Source organism: Zingiber officinale, chromosome 7B (assembly GCF_018446385.1).
Source record: "Zingiber officinale cultivar Zhangliang chromosome 7B, Zo_v1.1, whole genome shotgun sequence".
Taxonomy (NCBI): Eukaryota; Viridiplantae; Streptophyta; class Magnoliopsida; order Zingiberales; family Zingiberaceae; genus Zingiber; species Zingiber officinale.
The window spans coordinates 99,552,584-99,565,880 of NC_055999.1; positions in this window are offsets into that span (position 1 = coordinate 99,552,584).

The following is a 13,297-nucleotide window of genomic DNA, read 5'->3' on the forward strand; positions in this document are numbered from 1 at the left end:
AAGTCTGTCTGTTTGTGGGATATCCTAAGGGAACGAAAGGTGGTTTGTTTTATAATCCTAAAAATTAGAAGATCATTGTTAGCACCAATGCTTGATTTTTAGAAGAAGATTATGTAATGAACCATAAGCCCATAAGTGAAATAGTTCTAGAAGAAATAAGAGAGGACACGTCTACTTTAATACCAACAGTAGAAGATGAAGTACCACAAGAGACTGCAACACTTGTCACACATGATACACAACCACAGACAGTGCCTCGTCGTAGTGGGAGGGTTGTAAGGCAGCCTGAGAGATTCATGTTTTTAAGAGAGACTTCGGACTTAATCCCGGGTAAACATGAACCTGATCCCCGGACATATGATGAAGCACTCCAAGATATAGATGCAGTATCTTGGCAAAAGGCAATGAATTATGAAATAGAGTCTATGTACTCTAATAAGGTCTGAGAGCTTGTAGAACCACCTGTTGGTGTAAAAGCCGTTGGATGCAAGTGGATCTACAAAAGGAAAAGAGGGATAGATGGGAAGGTAGAAACCTTTAAAGCAAGACTTGTTGCGAAAGGGTACACTCAGAAAGAGGGAATCGATTATGAGGAGATTTTTTCACCGGTAGCTATGCTTAAGTCTATCTGGATACTCTTATCCATTGCCACTCATATGAATTATGAGATTTGGCAAATGGATGTCAAGACAACTTTCCTTAACAGAAGTCTTGAAGAAAACATCCATATGAAGCAATCAGAGGGATTTATTGAAAAAGGCAAAGAGTATCTAGTATGCAAGCTGAATCGGTCCATTTATGGACTAAAGCAAGCTTCAAGATCTTGGAATATCCGGTTTAACGAAGTAATCTAGTCATATGGATTTATTTAGTGTCCGGATGAGTCTTGTGTATACAAGAAGTGTAACGGAAACGTGGTGGTATTTCTTGTACTATATGTAGATGATATTTTGTTAATTGGCAACAATGTCAAGGTATTATCGGACGTAAGGGTATGGTTGTCCAAACAATTTGATATGAAGGACTTAGGAGAATGTGCACACATTCTTGGGATCAAAGTTATAAGGGATCGTAAGAAAAGAATGTTGTGTCTATCTCAAGCTTCATATATAGATACGGTCCTTGCTCGTTTTAGCATGCAGAACTCCAAGAAAGGTTTCTTACCTTTTAGGCATGGAGTAGCCTTATCTAAAGAGATGTCTCCAAAGACATCAAAGGAGATGGAGGATATGAAGGCAGTCCCTTATGCTTCGGCTGTAGGAAGCCTTATGTATGCAATGCTGTGTACGAGGCCTGATATCTGTTTTATCGTGGGCATGATCAGCAGATATCAGAGTAACCCTGGACAAGGACATTGGACTGCTGTAAAGCATATATTGAAGTACCTGAGAAGCACAAGAGATTATATGCTAGTTTACCAAGCAGACGATTTGCTCCCTGTGGGTTACACGGATTCAGACTTCCAATCAGATAGATCATAGTATGTGTTGCTCACATCTAAGTCCATTAGAAAGTTCCTGAGCCATACAACTTCTTTGGATGCCTCAGAGGCTGTCACATACTCAGCTTCCATGGTTGAGTCCGAGACGTATTTCTGCTTAACACTTCTCCATGCAATAGCTCCACCTCCTAGAGTAAACACATAGCCTGACGTAGACTTACTATATGCCCGATAAGATGGGAAATAATATTACTTATAGTATGTGTTGTTCATTATAGAAGGAATCTGTGTCCTAGTTATCTATATTGAGAATGCCCCCAAGAGGAGCTCATAGAGATTGTCATGTTAAACCCTGTAGGTGGACTTAGTCCGACATGACAATGAAGTTGAGTGGTACTACTCTTGGAGCTAGATATTAATTAAGTGAGTTGTTAGTAACTTACTTAATTAATGGACGTTTGTTAACTTAAACACAGGGAGACTAACACACTCATGATAAGAAGGAGCCCATAATGTAATTTGGGATTGCTGTGATAGTGCGATAGTAACTCTCTAGTGGAATGAGTTATTATCGATGAACTTGAGTTGTGTGTTCGGGGCGAGCACGGGATACTCAAGCTCATCGGAAGGCCAAAACTAATTTCTCCTCTAGGTCCCTGTCGTAGCCTCATTATAGCCTCAAGTCCATTCAAATGTAAGGCTCTTCTTGGTGTCCAAGAAGTGGGCCGGTCCAATGCTTGGTGACCAAGCAAGGGCCGACCACATCCTCTTCTATAGGGGCCGGCCCTTTGCTTGGTGACCAAGCATGAAGGGGCCGGCCACAATATTTCAAAAAGGGAGGGTTGTTTTGAATTTTTTAAAATCTTCTCTTTGTAGAAAGCTATAAGTTTTAAAAGGGAGATTTTAATTTTCAAAACTTTCCTTATTTGAATTAGGCCACATGTTTTAATAGAGAGTTTTAAAAGTTTTAAAACTTTCCTTTTTTAACCATCCTCATGGTTTAAGAAAAAAAAGGAAGATAAGTTTTAAAATTAAAATTTTCTATCATCATGTTAAAAAAGGAAATTTTATAAGAGAAGTTTTAAATTTTAAAACATGGTTTTAATTTTAGAACTTTCTTTTTTAACTTCTACCTTAGGAAAGAGAGCTTGTAAATTTTATAAGAGGATTTCTTCTTGTAAAATTTGTAAAAATATATATATTTCCTTATTCTTGATGTGGTGGCCGTCCACCTTGCTTGGAGCCCAAGCAAGGGGCTAGCCAATTATAAAAATAAATCATCATCTAATTAATTTGGTGATTGATTCAATCAAGAGGAAAGAAAAGGAAAATTAAAAGGGAAAAGGAAAAGCTAGAGGAAGATTTTAATTTTTGTAAAAATTCTTTCCTTATTTGCCTTGGGAAACTAATATAAAAGAAGGGGTGAGGAGGCTTCATGAGACATAATTCTTATTCTCTTGCTTGGAGAACCTCAAGTGGCCAACCCTCTCCCTCTCCCTTCTCTTTTCCCTTTTGCTCTCTTCTCCTTGGTGGTGTTGGTGGCCGGATTTTAAAAGAAGAGGAAGAAGCTTTTGGGTGGTGTTCATCTTGGAGGATCGTCACCCACATGATGTCCAAGGCGAGGCGAGGAATACGGCAGAAGATCTTGAGGTCATTAGCTTACAAAAAGAAGGTATAACTAGTAGTTTTCTTCCGCATCATACTAGTTATTTTCTTTGTAAGAATTCTAAATACAAGAGGCAATTAGATCTAGTTTATCAAATTTATTTTTCGAGTTTGTGTTTTATTATTTTTCGAATTTGTGATTCGATTGTTCTTTTTAGTTAACCTAGAGTTATTTAAGAAAATTAAATATTAGCTTTCCTTAAAAGGCTTTGACTAGGCGGTGGTGGTTGCTCCCATATCCAAGAAGGCCATGTGCCTCGCCATGCAGTCCTGGAAGTCAATTTTGGAAATTAATATTTAATGAAATTAATAACATAGGTGGATTTGAATCAATAGTGTTAAGTTCTGCTTGCGATTCAAATCTAAACCATTAAGAACTGATAAGTTAAATTTGGAATCAATGATGTTAAGTTTCGTCTGCGATTCCTAATTTAACTTCTAAATAACAAAATAGGTTATTTAAGGAAAGGTTCGATACTTGTACAAAAAATTTTGTACAGTGGAACCGGTACGTTTTCCTAGGACTAACCAATAAGCAATTCATCGCCGCCGGCGTCTGAGTGTCACCCGAGCCTTTGCCCCTTCCTCGCAACCTCACCACGCCGCACGCTCTTGTGCGTCGGCCCCCTAGCTTGAAGCCGACCGCCACGACCTGACACCGGTCGCCAGCCACCTGACCTCCTATCGCCAGAAGTCGAGCCCCCAGGTCCATTATTTTGTGCCCTAGCCTTCCCGATCTCTCTCTCGGGCATGAAGTCGTTTCCCTTCTCCTCCTGCTTCGACGTGAGGACTTCCGGCTAGCCAACATCCCCTATCTTTGTTCACACTCATGAAGTTTCTGCCTCACGCTCCTTACGGCCAAATTTGAGGTAATCCCCAACCCTAGCTACTGATTTAGGTGAGTGAATGTGGGATGGTTGGTTTGGTATATTTGGTTTGGAAGGGAAATTGTTGATTTAGGGTCTCTGGTTTGGTGAACAACAGCTTCATCTAACTCCAACCCTAACTTGCGGTAGCAAACTTCTCCGGTCGTGAATCAATAGTTGCACCTCTGAGGATTTGGTAAGTGGTTAGGCAATTGATGTTAACAAGAGGGGTTAGCTAATCGAATTAGATTTATTTACACTACGATTAGCTATGAAGGAAATGTGGATAATCAAATGGAATTAAACTGTAGTTTCCTAATCAGAATAGGATTTTTTTTAGCTATTTTTTTTATAATGAAGCTTAGCTATACTGTGCATACTATATGCAGGACGTTAATTCAAGACGGGCATCTCGACGTAGGATTTCTGGATATGATCTTCTTTTTGAGGTGGGTACCTTGACTTATCTCTTTTGATAATGTCATTTCGATATGCATAGTAGGTTATAGCCACTAGTAATAATTATGTTTATCTTTGTTTTGGTATGTCACTACTTGATACCTATAACATGCATTTGTTTGTTATTATCTGTATGCATTTAGACTTATATTCTTTTGTTCTTGCATGTGTACTTATGAGCATATAAGTAGTGACATACATTGTCTTACTGTATATAGGACTAGTTACTAGACATATCTGACATGTGTACCTAGTTTCATGATACTTAGATCCTTGTTGAATTTCTTTACCTTTTGGTATATATTATGGAGGTGTCAGGATTTACATGCTTAGTGACATGCATCATTTTGCATGATTGCATGCTGAGTAATTGTCAGCTGCATTATTGTTGAGTACATCGCTTCAGTTACATGGATCTGCATACACAACTACTCATGGGTTAGTGGTATATCAGGCAGGGTGTGTTGCAGCAAGTTGCTCTGTCAAGGGCTCTGCTAGCCCGCTCAGGGTAGTGGTAACGCAGCGTAGTAGCAGGACATGGATCCCTTCTCTGGATTGTCTCAGGGAGATGAGAGTATTGAGCCCCCCTCCCACTTATGATTTGGGGTAGGAGGATAGGTGTACTCCGACAGCATCCTGTCCACTCGGTCACTCAGGAGTAGTGATGGAAGAGTGCACAGTTGTCATAGCCCTACCCACTCGGTCTCACCATCGCGTGTGAGATGGCTGACTGCGTCAGGGGTCACCAGGACATTTTGCATCATATGCATGGATTGCATTTATTGCTTGTGATTGCTGCATATTGGATGCTGCATTTTTGTGGTTGCATATGATTGACATGCATACAGGAGACATGATGAGTTGAGTCTGACGACCTTTATGTCAGGATAGGAGGCCCAGGTGAGTACAGTTTCTTCAGTCTTTTCAGTTTTGCATTTCAAGCTATTGTCTAGGAGACTATACGACATAATTATTATTATTGGATATATTATACTATGCATGTCAACTTGATACCCGCTGAGTATTGGACTCACACCGTTGATATATTTTTTATTTCAAGTTGAAGCTATTAGGAGGTTTCAATCGCTAGTCCCCCACTAGGTGTCGAGATGGCTTTCTGGTTTCGGACTTTTGTTGTTTTCTTGTTTTGTTATGCCTACATAATTATGATGTATAGTTCTTGTACTTATGGATTCTATGTCGTGCTTCGGGTATGATGCCCATGTTTTCCGCTGCGAAGGTTTTCCGTTGTGTTGTGTTTTTCCTTGTTGTAGTAGAGTATGTATTATTATAAACTGCGTAGTTGTGTAGTCAGTCAGAGGATGATTTATTATTAACTGCGTGAATTGTTTATTATTGTATTGTATATGTTCCAGCCGTATTGACTGATGATTGTGAGCCCTGAGGGCTTTGTAGATAAGATTCAGATTGTCACCCGTACAGGAGAGATGCTGTAGAAATTTTCTCTGGTAGGGACTCCCTCGGGACATGACAGAGGCTGAAATCCATCTGCCACTTTCCATCCGATTATCAACTTGCCATTCAATCCACTTTCTACCAAGAACATGAACCACCAACAGGTTTTCTATGTTTCCTTAAGGATTAGTTTTCCATCGGCCTTCGGTTCTCCATTCATCCCATCTTTTCCACCGTGTGTAAATATTTTCACATTTCCCTTAATCAATTAGTGCCGAGCTCTTTTAGATTGTCATGCGGGGTCGTAATTTTGTTCCACTTGCACAATATTCCCTTGACTCCTCGGGTCTTCCATTATTTCTATTACCCTAAACTGTCCGAGCCAGGGACCTTCTTGTTTCAAGCCCGAGTAGGTTTAGTCTTTTTTGATAAAATGTCATCCTACAATAAGCAATGGAGAGAACACTATTTCTTTATCCATTTACCTGAGCGGCCCAACTTCCTGACCTGTTGGCAGATGGAAGTGATGAATCCTTCATCACTCAGGAAGTATCGAAGTTGATCGGACTATCTCCAAGCAGCGTCCATCTTGGCCAATTAGAAGTATCACATCCACAGGCTGCTGTTGGAGGGCATCCTGTATGTGTTTGGTCTAAGCCTGATCCGAACACGCCTACCGCTCAGCCTAGGTATGCTCTTTCTTATCCTCATCCTTGAATCTAACTGATTTTTCTTCCTTTTTTGTAGCCTGAATAATGTTAAGGGCATGTCTGACCTGCAAGAGCAAGCTCACGGATGCAGAGATCAACGAAGTTGTCGTGGCCAAGTTGGAGAGCCATGGCCTACAGCCGGTCACCCATTCTGAAGACCCGATCAGTGAGGCAGGCGAGACTCTTGCACTGGCCAGCGAGGCAGGAGGTAGTCAGACATCAGCTAGTAGAGCCGCGGCTGCTTCAGGTGACCTCCTTCCTGAATGGCCATCGATGTTGTCGATCACGGTGACTTCAGAGTCGACCACTTCTAGCGAACCCCTGCAACGGTGCAAGAGGCACCATGCGAAAACTTCCTCCCGCTCTACCACCTCCGCCCTATAGACCCTGACCCGAGTCGGTTCGCGCCCTTCCTTCGAGCGGGGTGAAACATCCACACCTACTCCGCCCGAGCAAGTAGCCGGAGCCCTCCACCATTCACTATCATCTGATCGGATGCCTTCTCTATCCAGTCTACCATCTGGGACCATATGTGTGCCGCCGGTCACCTTCATTCCACCATCATCTTCACCGGTCGCTCAGGTGTCCATCATCCGACCTTCCCCTACATCCAAGTCTGCAGGGAGAGCAACCTCTGACCCCTCCGGTCCAAGCGGCCAGTGCCAAATAATAACAATCATCCATTTGCCAACTGATGAATGGCGCAGCTCAGACGACATCGTGTCATGAACCCCTGAGCACCAGATTCGGATCCAGGGGCCATTTGCATAAATATGGGCCAATGTCAGGGCCCGTGCGGCGGTCATCTCTTCAGGGGAGCTCACACACAACCACACCCATATGGCCACTGGCGTAAGTATATTGCATTCATATTTACATGTTTTTTTCCCCATTCGGCCCTTACGATCTCCTTGTCGTTGCAGTACTGGGTTAAGAGTTTGACCATGTGCCAGAGGTTAGCCTTCCTCGAGCATGAAGTCGAACAGATGTGCACCTCGAGTGGCCAGTCGGAGACTTCTCAGGCGGGCTTAGAGCAGTTGACTGCCAAGGGGACCCAACTGAGGGCAGATTTGCAAAGGATCTCCGAGCTATTGGAGGCAGAAAGGAGCAAGAGCGTTGAGCAGGCTTCGCAACTAGAGAGGCTCCATAAGCATGCCGGCTCCTTTGAGGCCAAGGTCAATACAGCTAACGCCAGGAAGCTCTGAGCCATCGAAGGCTTGGAGATCAAGAATAAAGAGGCTCGAATCCTGGCTTAAAGCCTGAAGGAGGCGGAGGCAACACTAAATGCCGAGCGAGAGAGACAGGCGGCTGAGTAAGCAGCAGTGCAAGAATAGCTGGCCGCTAAAGATGTTGAGCTGGCTTCCATTAAGGTCGAACTGGGGGCCTCCCGAACGGCTTTGGAAGTTTATCAAGGAGCCGAGTCAAGTCGGTTCAAGATTCTAAAGCGGGATTACCTCCGATAGGACCCCTTTAATGACCCGCTCACCGATAGGGCACTCCGCCTCTTTAACCTCTCCATTGATGGGACGCTTGACCAGCTGAAGGGCGGTGGCTATATCCCAACCTCATTGACCAATAAAGTCATCAGTTGGGACAAGCGGACCGAGTCGTTGCCCGATGATGTACTGGACTATCTTGAGTGACCTTGCATGTATGCTCCTCGGGCCTCCCTTTGTATTCTCGGATGTTTTGTTAAAATTTTCTAAGTATCAATACATGATCGCCCATTCGGCGCATATTTTTGGTTGAATTTGTACTCTTTTATTCATCGTTATTTGGTGTGTCTTTCCTTTGTTGTCTCTTGCACTTGTTAAGGTATGCATCACCTCTTGGCTTGAGTGGGACTATGAACCCCTTATCATTTTTCAAAAAATTTCTAAGTATGGTTCTTTGTCCTCTCGATCATCGATGTGACTGATTGCTTCGTTATCAAACCTATCAATTTGAATTAGATGAACGACCGTGTTTAGCAGGAAAAATGGTTGCTTCTAGGAGCAGCATGTTTCCAAGTCGGCCTTATTCTTGGCTTATATATTCGTCAATCGGCGTCATTTGTCGTATACTCAATTTTAGAGCTACTGCTCAGCCAGCATTCGTCATAGAATCGGGTTTATAGTGTTGTTCGGTTGTTGATGTAGATAAGGATTTAAAGTCACTGCTCGACTGTTGATGTAGAAAAAGGTTTATGGTTGTCACTCGACTATTGCTGTAGATAGGGGTTTAAAGTCGCTGCTCGACTGTTACCATAGATAGGGGTTTAAAGTCGTCGCTCGACTGTTTATGTAGATAAGGGTTTATAGTCACCGCTCGACTATTGCCGTAGACAAGGATTTAAAGTCACCACTTGACTGTTACTATAGACAAGGGTTTAAAGTCGTTGCTCGACTGTTACCGTAGACAGGGGTTTAAAGTCGCCACTCGATTGTTGTCGTAGACAGGGGTTTATAGTCTCCGCTCAACTTTTGATGAAGACATGGGTTTATAGTCACCGCTCGACTTTTGCTGAAGACATGGGTTTATAGTTGCGCTCGACTTTTACCGAAGACATGGGTTTATGGTCGCCACTCGACTTTTGCAGAAGACATGGATTTATAGTTACCGCTCGACTTTCGCCGCTTGACTTTTAACTTGGCCGAATGGTACAAGAGTCTGGAACACTTAGGATTTTTTATTCATTGTCTTCTTGCATCCATAAGGCATACATTTACACAAGTACATTTGAATTTAACCACACACCTCTCACCCGACCTGATATGGCTGAAGATGGTTTGCGCTCCAAGGTCACTCGAGCTTTCTCCCATCCTCATCCTGTAGGTAATAAGCTCCTGAGCGGAGCTTTTGAATGACTTTAAAAGGCCCTCCCCATGGAGCCTCTAATTTGGAGATGTCGTCGACTGGCTTCACTCTTTTCCACATTAGGTCGCCGACTTTGAATGACCTTGGAATCACCCTCCGATTGTAATTTTACTTCATGCGTTATCTGTATGCCATCAGCTGGACGAAGACCTTATCCCGTGCTCCATCCACCAAGTCGAGCTCCATGAGCCTCAACTCGGTATTTCCATTATCGTAGAGCTGCACCCAATTGGACTCTATTCCAACTTCCACAGGAACCATTGCCTTGCCACCGTACACCAGGTGGAAAGGTGTGACATCGGTCGCCTCTCTTGGTGTGGTGCGATGAGCCCACAATACGCTCGGGAGCTCATCGACCCAGCTTCCTCCAGTATGGTCGAGTCAAGCCAGTAAACCCCTAAGAATCTCCCGGTTGATGGCCTCCGCCTAGTCATTGCTCTAAGGATAAGCTATTGAGGTGAAGGCCTGCGTAATGTTGTAGCCCTCGCACCACTCTTTGAGTCTCCATCTGGCGAACTGCCTTCTATTATTCGAGATGAGCCGACGAGGGATGCCAAATCGATATAAGATATTTTATCATATGAACTTGATGACCATGTGTTCGATTATCTTGGCTAGAGGCTCGACCTCCACCCACTTTGAGAAATAATCTACTACAACAAGTAGAAATATGCGCTGACCAGTCACCATTGGAAATGCTCCAACGATATTCATGCCCCATTGGTCGAACGAACAAGATACCGTGGATGCCTTCATTTTCTTGGTCAGTCAATGTTGGATGTTGTGATATTTTTGACATGACAGGCAGGTGGTCATTGTCCGAGTGGTATCATCTTGTAGTGTAGGCCAAAAATATCCCGCCAACAGGATCTTTTTGGCCAACGATCTGTCATCCGGCTGACTTCCGCAAGAGCCCTGATACACTTCTTAAAGAATGTATTCGACATCCTCCGGTCTGACATACTTGAGCAGTAGTCTTGAGAATGCTCTTTTATATAGCTAGTCTTCGATCAGAGTGAACTGTCCGACCCTCTTTTTCAACAGGCGAGCTTCTTCCTGATCGACTGGAGTGCTACCCGATCAGATGAACTCTATCAATGGGGTCCTCTAGTCACTCAAGAAGTTTATTCCATCCATCCTATTGATGTGCGCCACCAGTGAGACTTGCTTGATCAGCTGCTCTATCACGATCGGTGATAGTGAACTGGCTAACTTAGCCAACTCATCCGCGATATGGCTGACCGATCAGGCGATCTTCCGGATAACAACTTCTTGGAAATTTGCCTTCAAGTTCTCGAAAGCTTCTACATATAGTCTGAGTTAGGAGCTGCTTATTTCGAACATCCCCAATAACTACTGAGCGGCCAGCTGCGAATCTAAGTGGATGATAACTTTTGCAGCCCCGGCGTATCGAGCCACCTGCAAGCCAGCTATTAAGGCCTCGTACTCGGCTTCATTGTTTGTAGCCCGATAGTCTAGCCGCACGGACAGTTGCATCCTATCCTCCCGCGGCGAAATCAAGAGAATGTTGATCCCGCTACTTTGTCGAGTGGACGATCTATCTACGTATATTTTCCAAGTAGCATCCGGGTCGATATTTTGGACCTCAGTGACAAAATCAGCTAAGGCTTGGGTCATGATTGCCGTTCAAGGTTGATATTTGATGTTGAATTCTCTCAGCTCGATTGTCTATTTGATCAGCAGTGCGGATGCCTCTGGGTTAAGAAGGACTCTTCCTAGGGCACTATTGGTTATCACTACGATCGGATGTGATAGGAAATACGGACGAAGTCTCCGAGTGGTGAGTACTAACACGTATGCCTATTTTTCAAGACAGGTGTAGCGGGGCTCTGCATCTTTCAATACATGACTCAGAAAATATACAGGATGTTGCTCTGAGCCATTCTGGCGCACCAACGCCAAGCCAACCGCATACTCAATGGATGACAAGTAAATCAAAAGCGGCTCACTAGCGATGGGTTTGGCCAACACAGGCAAGGAGTTAAGGTACTCTTTAAACTCTTCCAGCGCTTTGTCGCATTTCGCGTCCCACTGGTACTTAGTCACTCAATGCAGTATCTTGAAGAACGAATGACTCCGATCGGATGACTTGGAGATGAATCTTGATAGCACGGTGATTTGTCTGATCAGCCGTTGGGCCTCCTTCAAGTTGTGAGGGGGGGGGGGGGGGGGACATGTCTCATAGCTCCTTCACCTTGCTCGGATTCACCTTGATCCCTTGTTCAGTGACAATGTATCTGAGGAAGAGGCCGATCCTTGCTCTGAACAGATACTTGTTCAGGTTCAGCTTGATTCCATACGTCCTTAAAGTTTGACATGTTTCTTCGATATCTGCATAAAGATTAGAAGCTCAGAGGGACTTTATCAGTATGTCATCAACATATACCTCCATGTTGCGGCTGATCTGCTAACGGAACACCTTGTTTATCAACCTTTGATAGGTGGCGCCGACATTCTTCAGTCTGAATGACATGACATTGTAGCAATAAGTTTCATCAACAGTGATGAAGCTGACCTTTTCTTGATCCTCCCTGGCGAGTGGCACTTGGTGGTAACTTTGATATTCATCGAGCATGCAGATCAGCTCACAACTCACCGTGGAGTCCACCTAGGGGTGTAAATGAACCAAGCCGCTCGCGAACTATTCGAAGCTCAATTCGATAAAAGCTCGTTTGAGCTCGTTTAATGAGGCTCGTTAAGATAAACAAACCAAGCTCAAGCTTCGCATTATTCGGCTCATTAGCTTGTGAACACGTTCGTTAAGCTTATTAAGCAACTTTTAAATAAAAAATAATAATAATTTTGATATTAAATTTATTTATTAGAATAAAATTATAAATTTTAATAATAATATTATAATTTTCTCTAAATATATAATTTAGTTTTTAATGAATATTTAAATTTATGATTTATATTTATTAAGCTCGTTTAGGCTTGATAAAAGCTCGAATAAACTCGTGAGCCATGAATATATTCGTTAAATAAAGCTTGAGCTCGGCTCGATTATAAACGAGCCAAGCTCAAACATTCAAGAGTTTGACTCGGCTCGACTCGATTACACCCCTAAGTCCACTATCTGGTCTATCCTAGGCAGGGGATAGAAGTCCTTCCGCTGCTTCACTGGCCGAGCATCCGGTCGGACATGAAGCTCGTGCTGAGCCACACTTGGTGAGATGCCCAGGAGTTCGTGGGTCGACCAGGCAAACACATCGTGATTTCGCCTAAGGCAGGTGACCAGCTTTGCCTTCTTCTCCCCTGTCAGGTCGGCAGCGATGAAACTTGTGACTCCCGCTCGGCTGGAATGAATATGGACTTCCTCCTTTTTCTTGTAGACCAGTGGGGGAGGTTCCTCCCTGATGGTGTTCACTTCTAGGCACAAGGTCTTACACGCAGCTCTTGCTTCGAACTTGACCATCTCGACGTAGCATCGCCGAGTGACCAACTAGTCACCTTTGACTTCATCCACCTCGTTGTCCACCGAAAATTTGATTTCCTGGTAGAAAGTGGAGACCACTGCTCAGAACTCGTTAAGGGTCGGTGGGCCCAATATAACATTATAGGCGAACGACGCGTCCACCACAATGAAGTTGGTGGTCCTCATCCTATTGAGCGACTCCTCTCCGAGCGATATCACTAGTCGAGCCTAGTCGATTGGCAATACTTCATTTCCTATGAACCTATAGAGTGGGGTCATCATGGGCTGCAGTTCACTTCGGTCGATTTGCAGTTGATTGAATGCCTTCTTGAATATTATATTCACCAAGCTGCATGTGTCAACAAAAGTTTGGTGAATAGTGTAATTAGAAATTGTCGCTCGGATTATCAGGGCGTCATCATGAGCGCTCTCCACTCCCTCTAAGTCT